This window comes from Trichosurus vulpecula, chromosome 8 (assembly GCF_011100635.1).
Source record: "Trichosurus vulpecula isolate mTriVul1 chromosome 8, mTriVul1.pri, whole genome shotgun sequence".
NCBI lineage: Eukaryota > Metazoa > Chordata > Mammalia > Diprotodontia > Phalangeridae > Trichosurus > Trichosurus vulpecula.
Window position 1 is genome coordinate 202,579,853 of NC_050580.1, and position 17,110 is coordinate 202,596,962.

At 39.0% G+C, this 17,110-nt stretch overlaps 1 protein-coding gene and 1 pseudogene across 2 annotated transcripts in view; both read right to left on the reverse strand.

Annotated features, from left to right (window-relative positions):
* The window catches only part of AKAP6 (A-kinase anchoring protein 6), a 495,488-nt gene that overhangs the window by 210,871 nt on the left and 267,507 nt on the right, over positions 1-17,110 (reverse strand). The gene's annotated exons all lie outside the window — the stretch shown is intronic.
* LOC118828268 lies at positions 2,401-3,252 on the reverse strand (annotated as a pseudogene).

The following is a 17,110-nucleotide window of genomic DNA, read 5'->3' on the forward strand; positions in this document are numbered from 1 at the left end:
GAATGCATTAAATCAGGATAATCAGACAAGAGGGTACTGCTTTGACCCTTGAGTGCACTTAGATCTGCTGCTACTGATATGGTAAAGTTTCCTTTTATAATGGCCAATATGTAAGAGAGATCTCCATGAAGCAAGAAAGGGGTGTAGTCCAGCCTATTTTCTTTCATAGCAGAGTTCAAGATACAACTAAAAAATCCTTTCAAAAAGACTCAGAATCTCTTCTTTCCCTCTGCATAGCTTTAATTGGCTAAGTGCCTCAGAGCCCACTAAGGCCTAGAAAGACATAAGCTCAGTAATCTTGTAAATACAGTGGTTTTAGCAGATTTTTACAAATGATGTCAAAGTTACAGAAAGTACCATGAGCCTTCTTCTCAGGCATGTATCATTTTTCATCCCACATGCCAGCCCCATTATTGAACTGTAACAAGCTGTCCTGTTACAGCTTTCTGCCCTCCATGATGATGATCTCTGTGATTAGATATTTAAAGGCTCCTGTGATTTTCTTTTAGTTTGATATTGAGACAGAACAGGGAAACACAGGAGCAGAGTAATAATATACTATAAACAGCATGTGTTAGAATTATACTTGCCACTGAATTCAGTAAACTACTTCCCAAAATGAAAACCAAGTAACTGATAATCCTAAATCAGCTGATAGGTAAATGAATGAAAAAGCTATGTCAAATGCTTCCTGTGTGCAAAACACTATACTGAGTGTTGGGGATACAGAGACAAAAGCAGAGACAGTACCTGTTCTCATGTAGCTCACATTCTAATACAGAAGGTAACACAAAAAGTTTAAACTGCAAGGCAGAAAAGAAAGTCCAATGGTTCTAAATCAAATTGGGTCCACAGGAATTTTTAAAATTTATTTATTTAATATTTTTAGTTCTCAGCATTGATTTTCATAAGAGTTTGAATTACAAATTTTCTCCCCATTGCTACCCTACCGCCCACTCCAAGATGGCATATATTCTGATTGCCCCATTCCCCAGTCAGGCCTCTGTTCTGTCACCCCACTGTCCCCCCATTCCCTTTTCCCTTACTTTCTTGTACGGCAAGATAGATTTCTATGACGGATTGCCTGTATATATTATTTCCCAGTTGCATGCAAAAACTTTTTTTTCAAACATCTGCTTTTAAAACTTTGAGTTCCAAATTCTCTCCCCTCTTCCCTCCCTAAGAAGGCAAGCAATTCAACATAGATCACATGTGTATCATTATGTAAAACCCTTCCACAATACTCATGTTGCGAAAGTCTAACTATATTTTGCTCCTTCCTATCCTATCCCCCTTTGTTCAGTTTTCTCCTTTGACCCTGTCCCTTTTCAAAAGTGTTTGTTTTTGATTACCCCCTCCCCTATCTGATCTCCCTTCTATCGTTCCCATTTTCTATCTCCTTTCCCCTTCTTTCCTGTGGGGTAAGATACCCAATTGACCGTGTATGTTACTCCCTCCTCAGGTCAAATCTGATGAGAACAAGATTCACTCATTCCCACTCACCTGCCCCCTGTTCCCTTCCCACAGAACTGCTTTTTCTTGCCACTTTTATGTGAGATAATTTACCCCATTCTATCTCTCCCTTTCTCTCTGTCTCTCAATATATTCCTCTCTCATCCCTTAATTTTATTTTATTTTTTTAGATATCATCCCTTCATATTCAACTCACACTGTGCCCTCTGTCTATATATATGTATGTATGTATGTAGGTATGTATGTTCCTTTCAGCTACCCTAATACTGAGGTATCATGAATTATACACATCATCTTTCCATGTAGGAATGTAAACAAAATGGTTCAACTTTAGTAAGTCTCTTATAATTTCTCTTTCTTGTTTGCCTTTTTGTGCTCCTCTTTATTCTTGGGTTTGAAAGTCAAATTTTCTATTCAGCTCTGATCTTTTCACTGAGAAAGCTTGAAAGTCCCCTATTTTATTGAAAATCCATATTTTGCCTTGGAGCATGATACTCAGTTTTGCTGGGTAGGTGATTCTTGGTTTTAATCCTAGCTCCATTGACCTCCAGAATATCATATTCCAAGCCCTTCAACCCCTTAATGTAGTAGCTGCTAGATCTTGTGTTATCCTGATTGTGTTTCCACAATACTTAAATTGTTTCTTTCTGGCTGCTTGCAGTATTTTCTCCTTGATCTGGGAGCTCTGGAATTTGGCAACAATGTTCCTAGGAGTCTTCTTTTCGGGATCGTTTTCAAGAGGTGATTGGTGGATTCTTTCAATTTCTATTTTACCCTCTGGCTCTAGAATATCAGGGCAGTTTTCCTTGATAATTTCTTGAAAGATAATATCTAGGCTCTTTTTTTGATCATGGCTTTCAGGTAGTCCAATAATTTTTTTTTTTTTTACTATTCCAAACATTTTAATAAGAGTTCTCTGGAAGGCATTTAAAACACCAGTTTGTGCAGATAAACTCCATTGGAGAGAGAGAATACAGAATGCAGGTAGCCATGGAGCTGAGGAATTTTCTTGATTTGGGGCAGGATCTGAGAGTCCACTGTTTTCTGATCAGCCTTGCACTGCTCTGTAATCTCGTATTTCTCTTTTTCTGTGTCAAAAATCTCTCCTTCTTGGTGTCTAGGTTTACGGAGCCTCTTCTTCTTGAAGTAAGCATCAGTAAGATGATTTGGAATTTTTACACCTGAAAGGTTAACCCTGGTAGAGGTGGCAATGACAAATTTCTGATGGGTCCTTCTCAGAGGAACATGGTTGATGGTCAGAGGTCCAGTCACCAGTAGCAAGCCACTAGCCAGCTGCTTCAGGAAAACTACTCACCTGCCCCTGTGGCGGGCAGTGAGCATGATCAGAACAGTGCCTGGCTTGATGCTAGCTCAAAGTCTCCTCACATGCTGGCTGAAGGGCTTTTTGCCATGACTTAGCAGCTTTCTAGGCACATCCTCAGTAGGGTGATACCGAGGCATTTTGTGAATCTTTACCACACGGGTTCCTCCATTCTTATCATCACCAACTGGCTTTGAGATAGTAGCAGGCACCTTCTCTTTCTTTTTCCTTTCAATCCGGGTTTTTGGTGCAGCATATTTCCACTTGTACATGGCTCTCCAGGAATACATTGCAGACCTGGAGTATCTACCAATCCCTCGGACCAGGACTGGGTTCTGACTGCAATGCTTTCAAGGCTTTTTCACCACCTTTTCAGCCACATCTTCCTTTTTGTTCTCTTTTTTTTCCTTTTTGACCCTCTTTTCATTTGGTTCCTTTGGGGGCTTTTTGTCTGCCATCTTGAGAGAAGGGAAAGACTAGTCCAATAATTTTTAAATTATCTCTCCTGGATCTATTTTCCAGGTCAGTGGTTCTTCCAATGAGATATTTCACATTGTCTTCCATTTTTTCATTCCTTTGGTTCTGCTTGATAGTATCTTGATTCCTCATCAAGTCACTAGCTTCCACTTGCTCCAATCTAATTTTTAAGGTAGTGTTTTCTTCAGTGGTCTTTGAGACCTCCTTTGCCATTTGGCTAATTCTGCCTTTCATGGCATTCTTCCCCGCATTGGCTTTTTGGAGCTCTTTTGCCATTTGAGTTAGTCTATTTTTAAGGTGTTATTTTCTTCAGTATTTTTTTGGGTTTCCTTTAGCAAGTCATTGACTTGTTTTTCATGGTTTTCTTGCATCACTTTCATTTCTCTTCCCAATTTTTCCCCTACTTCTCTAACTTGCTTTTCCAAATCCTTTTTGAGCTCTTCCATGGCCTGAGTGAGACCAGTTCATGCTTTTCTTGGAGGCTTTTGATGCAGGCTCTTTGACTTTGTTGACTTCTTCTGGCTGTATGTTTTGGTCTTCTTTGTCACTAAAGAAAGATTCCAAAGTCTGAGTCTGCATCTGAGTTCGTTTTCACTGCCTGGCCATGTTCCCAGCCAACTATTTGACCCTTGAGTTTTTCATCAGGGTATGACTGCTTGTAGAGTATAGAGTACTTTTTCCCAAGCTTGAGGGGTTGTGCTGTTGTTTTTAGATATTTTTCCACACAGCAAGCTCTGCCACATCAGTGCTCCTCTTCCCCCAAGAATTGCCAACCCAGACCATGACTCAGATCTGAGCAGGATTTGCACTCCTGCTCTGATCCATCACTTAATTCCTTCTACCAGGTGGGCCTGGGCCCAGAAGCAACTGCCGCTGTAGCTCTGTAGCTGCACCACTTCTGCTGCCCCTGGGACTGTGGCTGAACCATGCACTCCTTTCACTCTGTCCCCGCAGTTTTTGGTTGTCTGTTGTTTTTGGTGTTTGTGGGTTGAGAAGTCTGGTAACTGCCACAGCTCACTGATTCAGGGCACTAGTGCCTGTTCCTCCTGGCTCCCGGTCTGATTGGTCCAGGCTCAGCCCATGCTGGGCTCTGCTCCACTCTGCTCCCAGCTCCATGTGATAGACCTTACCCAGCGACCATTCAGGCTGTCCTGGGCTACAGCCCTGCTTCCCTCTGCTATTTTGTGGCTTCTGAAGTTCTAGAATTTGTTCAGAGCCATTTTTTATAGATGTTGGAGAGTCCTGGGGGAGAGCTTTAGGCATGTCCCTGTTTTCCAGCCACCATCTTCCCACAGGCATATTTAAAACACAAAAACAAAACAAAAAAAATCCCAAGCAAGGTACAGCAGCAAAACCAGATGGTGAGGCATCCTCTTTAATGAAATTTCTATTGCCAGATCATACATATTTCTGCCTTTGAATCATTTCATAGTGCCAAGGACTTTGATGTTGAGAACTTTCTTTCCTGGGTCTTCAGTAGCTGTGGCTGCTGAGAAGGCAAGGACATTAGCACCTGCAGAAGCATTTGCCAGATCACATCTCTCCAGGGGTTACTTCCTGGGATGATGGCTTTTGTCAAAACATAGTTCCTAAAGTCATCCCTGAATGAAGCACGCTGTCATTTTGTTGAACATTAAAGACGTAGCTGTAAGAGAGGGAGTCTGGTGTAATGGAAATGAAAGTAAAGAGAGCCCGGTTTCAGAGACAGAAGATCTGGACTTGAAAGTTGGTACATATTTGCTGTGTCATCATAAAAAAAATCACTTAAACTTTTTTGAAAATCAGTCTTTATTTCTGTTGTTGTTGTTGTTCAGTTGTTTTTAGTTGTGTCTGACTGTTTATGACCTCATTTGGGTTTTTCTTGGCAGAGATACTGGAGTGGTTTGCCATTGCCTTCTTCAGCTCCTTTTACAGATGAGGAAACTGAGGCAAACAAGGTTAAGTGTTCTGCCCAGGGTCAGACAGCTAGTTAGTGTCTGATGTCACATTTGAACTCAGGAGGATGAGTCATCCTGACTCCAAGCCCAGGATTATCCCCCTGTTTCAACAATCCAGCTAGCAGCTGCTGCAGGGGTGAAAAACCAACAACAACAACCAGCTCACAGAATGCTGCAAGCCCAGCTTCTTTTGATCTGCTTTAGTGAGGAAAGCAATGTTAAGGAGTTAACAAGCTTATTTTAATCCAGCATACAAACATCATTCACTTAGTTCAGGGGGAAAAGCCAGCACCCTCAACTTCAGAGCAAATACAAACAAATTACAAACATCAACAGACAGGCCAAATACAATTCATAGTTACCAACATCTGAGTTCAGCTGGGAGCTTGACAAGGGCTGGCCCAGAGTCATGCAATACTCCTGCTGTGGGACAGAGCTCCGAAAAAGAGAAAGCCAACCTCTGGTTTTATATCTTTTTCAGGGCTGAGGTTGAGTCACACGTGCAACTCACCCACGTGACCTAAAATTGCCACAAAAATTCGACTTAAACCCACACGGTCTAAAAATCTCTGATGTCACAAACATGTCACTCAAACCCATGTAACCTAGGCTTTCCCTTGAGGCAAGGAGGCCATCAAGGACTCCTAATTTAATCAAGGAAATAAAGGCCAAACTCTTCAAGGGCACTTGGTTGAATTAGGTGCTAAGAGCCCATTTTGATTGCCAATATACCCCCACACCACCTAGCTGCCCCTTCCCTCCATTTCTGTGTTATGGAGTTAATAGTGCATATACTACCTGTGAAGAAAGTATTCTATAAATGTGTGCTATTGTTGTTGTCACTATGAAAAAAAATTCCCTAATGTTTTATCCTCTTAGGAGAAAAGCATTGATTTATTACCTTTTTGCTTAAGACAACATAGGAATGATCAAAACAATTAGTTCTAGCAAATCTGTTTTTGCCCCACCCCTCCCATTTTGCCTACTTTCTGTGAACCTGAATAAAAGCCTTGAATATTTAAAAGGAAACCATCAACCTTGTCCATTGGAGTATTAAAATAGATGGCTTCTGATGTCCCTTCTAGATTCATGATCCTACAACCCTACGAAGCTAAGAGTACAAACATAAGAGGCAAAATATCTTCTGACACCATGCATTTCTTACTCTTTTTCATCTATACTCCTATAATATTCCTGATTATGTATTACACTTGTATAGGGACTATTTGTGCCCTACTTGTGGTAGAGCCTTCTGAGCTCGTATTGCTCTGATAAGCTACAGTTGGACAAACTGTATCTTGACCCTAACATAGTGATGTCATTTTGGTTCTCTTTGAGCACCCAGGACAACAACCATTACACGTGTATAGGTATGTCTGAACAGACTAATAGTGGGAGCGTAATGCTTGGATTGGATTGTTACCTGAAGTCGATAACACACAGAGTATGCTCAGATGCAAAGACTCCCAGCATAGCCCAGTGTGATACAGTTTGCTCTTTTAGATTTCCAGAACCACAGAATTTAGGATTTGGAAGGTACCTTAGTGGCCACTGTGTCAGAATCAGTATCTGGAAAATAACATCCTCAGCAACATAACCAACACATCGAATGAGGAGGAACCCACTATTTCCCAAGGCAATGCATTTTCCATGTCACTTTGGGATACCTATAATTGTAACAAAACTCCACAGCCTCCACCAAGTGTAAATTTACCTCTTTGAAGCTTCCACCAATTGTTCCTCATTCTCTGCTCTGGGACCAAATAGAAGAAGTATTAATTCTTCCGCATGGCAGCTTCAGCTGTGTGAAGGCTGCTATTGCATCCTCCCCTGATTCTTCCCTTCTCCAAGCTAAACATCTCCATTTCCTGAAGCTGATTACCATTTGGCATAATGGAACAACTGAACTGTTGGACCACTCTTGCCAAACTAGTCTGTCTCATTGCTGCCATTGTTTCCACACGATTAAAAGCTATTTAGTGCTGTGCGCCCCTATGATATACACAGGTAAGTAATAACAAGATACATATACACAGAGTCATTTTGGAAAAAGAACGGAAATAGCAACTGTAGGGATTAGGTTAGCACTCATATAGAACAAGGCACTTGGGTTTATATGTTACATATGCTAGGAGTTCTAAGAGGCAAAGGCAAGAAGGGGTATATTACTGGCCTGCAAACTAGGGCTACTGGAGATTCAATACCATGTTCAAGGAACATCAAGAATACCCATTCGACTGAAACATAAAATGCATGAAGGGGAGTAATCATATTCAGTAAGCCCAGAAGGATGGGCTGGCATGAGATTGTTGGAGTCTTTAAGCACCAACTAGACTGGTTTGCATATCATCCTAAAGGCAATAGGAAAGCATTGGGATTTTTTGAGCAAGATAGTAAGATGGTCATACCTTTGTTTGAAGAACACCAATCTGACAGCTATGTAAAGGATAAAATGGAGAGGGGAGATAACTTGAGAAATGGAAACTCATGAGCCTAGATGTGCTAAGGGCCTAAACTAGAGTGGCAGCTGTGTGAGTGGAGAGGAAAAGACAGATGTTTAAGTTGGACTGATGAGACATGGTGACTGATTAGAAAGGGAGAAAGGATTGTGCAAGGTTGTGAACCTGAGAAGAATAATGGTTTCTTCAACAGGAGTAAAAAAAGTCAGAAGGAAAGATGGGGTGGGGATGGAGTAGAGGAGAAGGGGAAAATAATGAGTTTTACTTTTACAATATTGAGTTTGAAGTGCCTATAGTACAACCAGTCATACATTTCAATTAGGTATTTGGTAATGTAGGACTAAAGCCCATAAGAGGGATTAGGGGTAGATACACACACACACACACACACACACACACACACACACACACACACAAACACACAAACACACACATATCTGGTATTCCTCCACCTAGGGATAATAATCAAACCAATGGTACCTAATGAGATAACCAAGAAAGAGAGTAGAAAGTGTGAAGAAAAGAGGTAATGGGTCCCCTCATCCCACTAGAAGTCTTCAAGGAAGGGCTAAATGACTTTTTGTTGGGAATCATTGTAGAATAAATCTTGTTCAAGTACGGGTTGAACTAAATAGCTTCTCAAGGCCCTTTTAACACTGACATTCTGTAGGTCTATGTAATGTATAACTTTTGGGGATGTGGAGACTTGAGAGTGAAACTTCCCTTTCTCCCTCTATTGCCCCCACCTGAATTCCCTTCTATACACACACACACACACACACACACACACACACACACACACACACACACACACACACACAAATACTGTTCTATTGTAGCCTGAGCTGAGTTCCTGGTTATCTCTTTACCAATTAGATGAGTAATCAGGCTCTTCAGAATATGTCCTGAATATGAAGGTAGAAAAGACAATGACTGAACAATGTTTCCTGATTTTTAGCCCATGATTAGGATAAAGAGGATAAATTGGGGGCAGATACCTCCAGGTTTAACATGAAAGTGTTTATTTAAATGTACTTCAAATTTCTTTTTTGCTTTAGCATAGGGTTAGGCTTGCAAAGCAAATGGGGATCAGGATTGTATTATCTTAGACTAATTGGGTACTTGTCTAGTGCTGTGTTGGAGGTGACCTGTCCAACTATCCTTTTCTGAAAGTATGCTAGGAAGTGTAATGTAATGTGTAAGTCTAGCCTATGGTGAAGCCAAAAGGAATTTAAAGCATGAGTAAAGAAATATCTTCTTCTTATCCCTGGTGGTATATGCCCCCATTTTATCTTCCTCACCCTAATCACTGGGCTGAGCACCAGAAAATATATTTGATGGCTGGCTTTTCAGTTTTTGTGTCCAGGATATACTCTGAGGCCCTAGGGCATTATATTCTAGGTTCCTGTAAAAAAAAGTTTTCTTATTTAGGATCTATAGGAAAACAAACTATTGCCCTACATTATTTTCAATAGTCTCATTATATTTTAAATTTTTCAAAATCTTCTGACTGGTCTACATCAAAATAATTAGAATACATTAAATAATTAATAATAATAGTAATAAAACTATATTCAGTCCCCCCAGCTCTCCTACATTTCTTCTAATCAAAATACATAGGATTCTTTACTGGGTATTTGAGTTGCCTCATGCTAAAGGAAAGCCCAACACATCCATTAGGGCAGTCACTTCCTACCAGATGTTTTCCAGCTGCTATCGGTGTGTTTCTGTTAATGTTTCACCATCTGCCACCTGGGTGGTGCCACAATTGGGAATGTATGTTTTGGTGGCTTTGCTAACAGAGTTGCAAAGACCTTTCCCCTTGTCTCATCCTGTGAAATTCTGTTCTGACTGTTCGTCTCATGTCAACAATTTATACTGTTTTCCTTCCGTTAACTTTCTGCCTGGCTAATATGATATATTCACATTCTCACTAGTATATCTAAGTCTTCATTCTCCCTTCAAGTAGATATTCACTTTCCGATTCTTGCTAACATATACACTGCTTGTATGGCTGACATATTTTTGCTTAATTAATAGTATTTCTATTTTTTAAAACCAGTATGCCAATAAGCAATCAGACCAGTAAATAGTATGCATCCCTAGTGTAACCTTGCTGGGTTCTACCTTAAACATGGTAATCTAATGCTTGTTTGATATTCTCTACAGCTGAATGAAGACAAATCTTGGTCCTCAGAGAATGATGTTCAACTATCAAAGTCTGTCAAGGTACAACAGTTATGGATGATGATTTCCAGTGACTGTAAATCAGTATGTAATCTGTTTGTATATAATTGTTTAAGAGATTGTTATTTCCTTCAATTACAGTAAGGAATGGGAAATAATTTTCTGAATCCATGATTATTCTTGATGGCAGATATGTTGGCCCATAATTCTATTTGTGAGAATCAGAGAAAGGTTTGTAACTCTGACAAGTACAATCATAAATTTGTAAAGGAGAATTCAATAAGCATTATGGTTTATATGTATTTGATGGCATTAATCCATGCACATATATGAATTATATACTTATTTAACATTTATACTATTCTTCTGTAAAAACTTGAAGTGTAACATTTATACCATGCTTACTTCCTTAAAAACTTAAAGTGTTCTTTTTTTATCAATCTCTTATTATATTCACAGATTGACAAACTTTAGAGCTAGAAAAGCATCAGATATCACCTAGTCAAACTTCTTTCATTTTATATCTGAGGAAACCGAGACCTAGAGAGTTAAAATCAGTTTGTAGTAAACTACAAACTCAAAAGTGTGATTAGAAAGCTCCAAAGCTAACAAGATCTTAGGATTTATTAATAAAGCATAGAGATCATAAAAAGGAGGTTATAACATTAATATACTCTATGTTCTAGTCAAAAACTATCTGGAATGTTGTGTTCAGATATGGGTGCTCCATTTTAAGAAGAACATTCATGCATTCAAAGACAACTCCTTGGCCAGTGGAAAGATAAAACTTAAATGTACAATAGACCCCCCCAGGTGTATCAGTTTTGCAAAGCTGAAGGCAGATCTGTCGTTGACTGCATGTAATTTATGTTTATTGCATTATATGTTTTTCTGTATCTATGTATGCACATTGTGTATAGGTTTTTAACAGATTTCTCACCCATGTTACTTTTTTCCTTTAAAAAAAATTAGCCTGGTAATTAATGTGACAGTGAGATTCTAAAGTGTTCTTGATACCACTCTACCTTGGACCACTTTACATTTCACATGTTATGCAGAAGATTTGATAAAAATTTCTTAGGGGATACAGCAGTTATATACCTATGGATCTGTAATAATCTGTTTAGTCTTAAGGTGGTGATGTAATAAATTAAAAGCTGATTTTAAAAAGGCAGGGTGGGGCGGTGAGGGGAGGAGTCCAGAGGAGGACTTATGGAAGACACTATTGGACGGTTTCAGAGAAACCTGAAAAGACGAATCTTGTAAAGGGAGCAGAACCAGGAGAACAATTTTGCTATTAATACCATTATAAACAAAAAATTTTGAGAGATATGACTCAGACCAACACAATGACCAATCATTCCAGAGGACCAGTGATGAAAAATGCTACCTACCTCCTGACAGAGAAATAATGGACTAAATATACAGAATGAGACACATATTTTTGGATGTGGCCAATATGGGAATTTGTTTTGCATTACTATGCACATTTATTACAAAGATTTTGTTTTTCTTTCCTTGGGTGGGGGAGACACAGAGTTGGGAGGGGAAAAAATAAATGTTTAATTGAAAAAGTAAAATTTAATTTAAAGGAAAGAAAAGCAAGAGCTGCTTTGGAGTGTTTGAAGGGCTGTTATGTGGATGAGAAATTGTACTTTTGCTTCACCTCAGAGGGATGAACTAAGAGCAACGGGCAGACGTTACAGAGAGGTGGGAGGGGGTATAGGGAAAGGGTTCTATATAAGGATATACTTACTGAATTGATGTCCCTTTTAACTCCAAGACCTCTGATTCTAGCTAGTGACTTGGCCAAGGTCTCACAGCTAATAAATGTCATGGTTAATAAACTCTCAGAGTTAATTAAAACCCAGGCTTTCCGGCAACAAATCCAGCACTCTTTCCATTATACTATGTGCCTGGTTCATGGCTAGGTTAAGAAAGACTTGTAATATGTTCGGGTGATGTGGTTTGGTAGGAAAAAAAATAAACTTTAACATGACTTCTATTAATATAAGTACAAGCCTTCTCATTTCACATTATATTTAATTACTTCCTTCACCTGGAACAAGTACCATGTTCATTGTACTATCTCATGTTTAGTTGTAATTGAGAACAAATGTCATTCTTTCTTTTGACAAAGTAATTACAATAAGACCCCAAACTGCCATTTAACATCTAACTTAAAGAGCTTCACAAGTGATGGCAGCTGGTTAGCCTCACACCAATAAAGGAGAGTCTACTTACCTCCACTTTAGTCATGAAATCAGTGAGCCTACCCAACCCCACTGTGCTACATGTGATCTATAATATTTTGCACCCCTAAGTGTGTTATTTAAGTTTGCAATGCAGTTAATTGAAACCCTACTAGATGCAAATCAAAAGTTTCAGCCTTAATTGAGATATTTTGAAAATTGAACCCATTGCTTCAGGCAGGTGCTACATGAGATCCCATTAATATAGGTAATTAACATTAGCCTCTGCTTTAATTAACATGCACACTTTAATTAGCAAAGCATTAACCAACATTAAAAAATCTGATCTTCATGCATCACAAAAAACTGCAAAGTTATGACTACTATGTTATTTTTTTCAAGATTATAAATCACACAACAGTGATTTTTGAAATGCACACCAAATTTAAAATATTAAATAGACAGACAATATACAATATGAGTGAGAACCTTATCGAATTCAACAGAGCATGACAAAAAAATGTGGCTTTTGGGGGGAAGGAAACATAAAATGATAATTTTTAATGTTTTGAATTATTATTATTTCTAATATATAGCCTTCCTTTCAAATGATCATTTTTGGAGTGAGCACCTTTGTCTTTGGTGATATATGTAGGTATGTACTTATGTGTGTGTGTGTGTGTGTATGTATATATATATGTGTGTGTGTGTGTGTACGTATATGTATGCACACAAATGTATGTGTGTATATACATACATATCTATAGCTGCAGGGTGTTCCTAAAGTCTGGACACATAGGCAAAAATGCATATTTTCAAGAAATGAAATGAATGAAATTTTCAACAATATTTTATTTAATTAGAATATTAACAAATAACATCTTAAATATTATTTCCTTCATTTGTGATGCAAAGGTTGGTGCACTTTGCAAGATTCACATGAACTCAATGCCGTAACTCCACGTTGCCATCAATTTTAGCACATTCACTCTTTATGTGTTCAATCAAGTGTGTTACATCTCTGATTTTCACTGAGTACACCTTCTCCTTTAGCACACCCCAGAAAAAGAAGTCAAGGGGCATAAGGTCTATTAATATTCTAAATATTTCAAAATATGTATTTTTCTTATGTGTCCAGACTTTAGGGACACCCTGTATAACTATGGTTGCATGGGAAAGGATGGCTGTGTGAACATGGTACTTGCTCCAGATGAAGGAAGTAATCAAATATAATGTGAAATGAAAAGGACTATGCTCATATTAATAGAAGTTATGATAAAGTTTACTTTTCCCAACATACCGTATCACCTTGACATTATACGAACACACAAACATGTATATATATGCATATATACATATATGCATACATATTCATGTGTGTATCTCCAGTCATAATCCCCGTAATCCATTGGAGGATGAGATCACAAATCCAATAAAATACTACATTATTGTAGAGGATACCTGTAAAATTAAATGTTTTGTGAGGTATGATGGAGAAGCTTGTTACTGACCAGGGAGCAGTAATTAACTTAAATGCAAAACATAAAGTGCCCTTTTCATTCCTGTTCAATGGTCAAAAGTTTACACATAACAAATTTAAATGACACCAATCATGGTAGTGTGCTATATAATACTCATTTTTCACTATCTTGTTAATGCATAATGGTTTCTTTCTCCCTATGGGATATACATTTTGCTGAAATGTTGCCTATGGGGTCAAGATGCATTTTTATACAGATCCTTTTGGGTCTATGACCTGAATACTGCTAATTTTCTTAAGCTTCAGTTACAGGAAAACATGATTTTTGGATGTCTGTGTATGTGTATATATGTGTGTGTGTGTATGTACACACACATTACACAAAATTAAGTAACTTAAACTGAAAATATCAGAAGCTATATTGAACCCTGCTTGACCTGTTGGTGTAAGAAGATAAGGGCTATTAGGATGCTTTATTCCTTCAGATTTTGTTACCAAATGGTGAAGAAGGCTTTATTTTTTTTCCTGGTGATTTTTTAAAAATTTTTTATACTTTAGAATTTAATATTTTTTTTAGTTTTCAGCATTGATTTCCACAAGATTTTGAGTTGCAAATTTTCTCCCCATTTCTACCCTCCCCCCACTCCAAGATGGCATATATTCTGATTGCCCCATTCCCCAGTCAGCCCTCCCTTCTGTCGCCCCACTCCATCCCCACCCCTTTTCCCCTTACTTTCTTGTAGAGCAAGATAGATTTCTATACCACATTGCCTATATATCTTATTTCCCAGTTGCATGCAAAAACAGCTCTTTTTCTGAGCATCTGCTTTTAAAATTTGAGTTCCAAATTCTCTCACCTCTTCCCTCCCCACCCACTCTCCCTAAGAAGGCAATCAATTCATCATAGGCCACACATGTATCATTTTGTAAAACACTCCCATAAATAGTCATGTTGTGACAGACTAACTATATTTCTCTCCTTCCTATCCTGTCCCCCTTTATTCACTTTTCTCCCTTGACCCTGTCCCTTTTCAAAAGTGTTTGCTTTTGATTGCTTCTTCCCTGATCTGCCCTCCCTTCTATGCCCCCCCTTTTTTATCCCCTTCCCTCTACTTTCATGTTGGGTAAGATACCCAATTGAGTGTGTATGTTATTCCCTCCTCAAGTCAAATCTGATGAGAGCAAGATTCACTCATTCCCCCTCCCCTGCCCCCTCTTCCCTTCCCACAGAACTGCTTTTTCTTGCTACTTTTATGCGAAATAATTTACCCCATTTTATCTCTCCCTTTCTCCCTCTCTCAATATATTCCTCTCTCACCCCTTAATTTTATTTTATTTTTTAGATATCATCCCTTCATATTCAACTCACCCTGTGTCCTCTGTGTGTGTGTGTGTGTGTGTATATACACATATATATGTATATTCTCTTCAACTACCCTAATATTAAGAAAGGTCTCATGAATTATACACATCATCTTTCCATGTAGGAATGTAAACAAAACAGTTTAACTTTAGTAAGTCCCTTATGATTTCTCTTCCTTGTTTACCTTTTCATGCTTCTCTTGATTCTTGTGTTTGAAAGTCAAATTTTCTATTCAGCTCTGGTCTTTTCACTGAGAAAGCTTGAAAGTCCTGTATTTTATCGAAAATCCATATTTTACCTTGGAGCATTATACTCAGTTTTGCTGGGTAGGTGATTCTTGGTTTTAATCCTTACTCCTTTTACCTCCGGAATATCATATTCCAAGCCCTTCCATCCCTTAATGTAAAAGCTGCTAGATCTTGTATTATCCTGATTATGTTTCCACAATACTAAAATTGTTTCTTTCTGGCTGCCTGCAATATTTTCTCCTTGATCTGGGAACTCTGGAATTTGGTGACAATATTCCTAGGAGTTTTCTTTTTGGGATCTTCTTCCAGAGGTGATTAGTGGATTCTTTCAATTTCTATTTTACCCTCTGGCTCTAGAATATCAGGGCAGTTGTCCTTCATAATTTCTTGAAAGATGATGTCTAGGCTCTTTTTTTGATCATGGTTTTCAGGTAGTCCAATAATTTTTAAATTATCTCCCCTGGATCTATTTTCCAGGTCAGTGGTTTTTCCAATGAGACATTTCACATTGTCTTCCATTTTTTTCATTCCTTTGATTCTGTTTTATAATATCTTGCTTTCTCATAAAGTCACTAGTTTCCACTTGCTCCAATCTAATTTTTAAGGTAGTATTTTCTTCAGTGGTCTTTTGGACCTCCTTTTCCATTTGGCTCATTCTGCCTTTCAAGGAATTCTTTTCCTCATTGGCTTTTTGGAGCTCTTTTGCCATTTGAGTTAGCCTATTTTTAAGGTGTTATTTTCTTTAGTATTTTTTTTGGGTCTCCTTTAGCAAGTCACTGACTTGTTTTTCATGACTTTCTTGTATCTCTCACATTTCTCTTCCCTATTTTTTCTCTACTTCTCTTACTTGCTTTTCCAAATCCTTTTTGAGCTCTTCCATGGCCTGAGGCCAATTCATATTTTTCTTGGAGGCTTTTGATGTAGGTTCTTTGACTTTGTTGACTTCTTCTGGCTGTATGTTTTGATCTTCTTTGTTACCAAAAAAGGAATCTAGAGTTTGAGTTTGAGTCTAAGTTTGAGTCTGAGTTCACTTTCACGGCCTGTTCATGTTTCCAGCCAACTACTTGCCCCTTGAGCTCTTTGTGACTGCTTGTAGAATAGAGAGTACTTTGTCCCAAGCTTTAGGGACTGCGCTGCTGCTTTCAGAGCTACTTCTACACAGAAAGCTCTGCTACACCAGTGCTCTTCCTCCCCCAAGAACCACCAACCAGGACTGCAACCCAGATCCACGCAGGCTCTGCACTCCTGCTCTGATCTGCCACTTAATTCCCTCCACCAGGTGGGCCTGGGGCCGGAAGCAACTGCAGCTGGAGCTCTGGAAGCAGCCCCAGAGCTGCACCACTTCTGCTGCCCCTGGAGCTGGGGCCGATCACACACTCCTTTCACTCTGATCCAGCAGTTTTTCTACTAACCTGCTCTGTTGTCTTTGGCATTTGTGGGTTGAGAAGTCTGGTAACTGCCACAGCTCAATGATTCAGGGCCTTACCGCCTGTTCTACCTAACTCCCAGTCTGGTTGGTCCTGGTGCAGCACACACTGGGCTGTACTCTGCTCCACTCCCAGCTCCTTGTGATAGACCCTTCCCTGTGACCATCCAGGCTTTCCTGGGCTGGAGCCCTGCTTCCCTCTTCTATTTCATTGGTTCTTCAGCTCTAGAATTTGTTCAGAGCCATTTTTTACAGGTGTTTGGAGGGACCTGGGGGACAGCTTAAACAAATCCCTGCTTTCCAGCTGCCATCTTGGCTCCGCCCTTTCCTGGTGATTTCTACAAAGGTTTTGTGCCTCAGTCCTTTTTTTGAGCATCCTACCACATGTCCATAACCTTTGGGGAATCCCTTTAACTTTCTCCTGTCAATCTCCTTTTTCACTTGCCAAGCTGGGATATCAATGCTAAAAGAACCTAGAAAAGTCTTCTTCAAAGCTATTACAACATGGCAAGTGAGCTTTCCTTTAGGAATTTAGTCTCAGAACTCC